The sequence below is a fragment of the Antrostomus carolinensis genome, unplaced genomic scaffold (assembly GCF_000700745.2).
Source record: "Antrostomus carolinensis isolate BGI_N321 unplaced genomic scaffold, ASM70074v2 scaffold34310, whole genome shotgun sequence".
NCBI classification, from domain to species: domain Eukaryota; kingdom Metazoa; phylum Chordata; class Aves; order Caprimulgiformes; family Caprimulgidae; genus Antrostomus; species Antrostomus carolinensis.
Genome location: NW_010291173.1, coordinates 3197 through 3398, shown reverse-complemented (window position 1 = coordinate 3398; position 202 = coordinate 3197).

The following is a 202-nucleotide window of genomic DNA, read 5'->3' as shown; positions in this document are numbered from 1 at the left end:
AGTGGGGAAGGGGGGTCCTGACCTCCAAACCCCCAGCTGCTCAGTAGAGGAGGGTCCTGTCCCCCAGCTCAGCCCTGACCCCTGGATCCCACACATCCCACCCCGGGAAAGGGCTCGGGAGGCAGGAACACAGGGTAGGGAGGGTTGGCTACCAGCTCACACCTCAGGGGAGAGCGGCTGGGGGGCCCGGCACCACACCCAC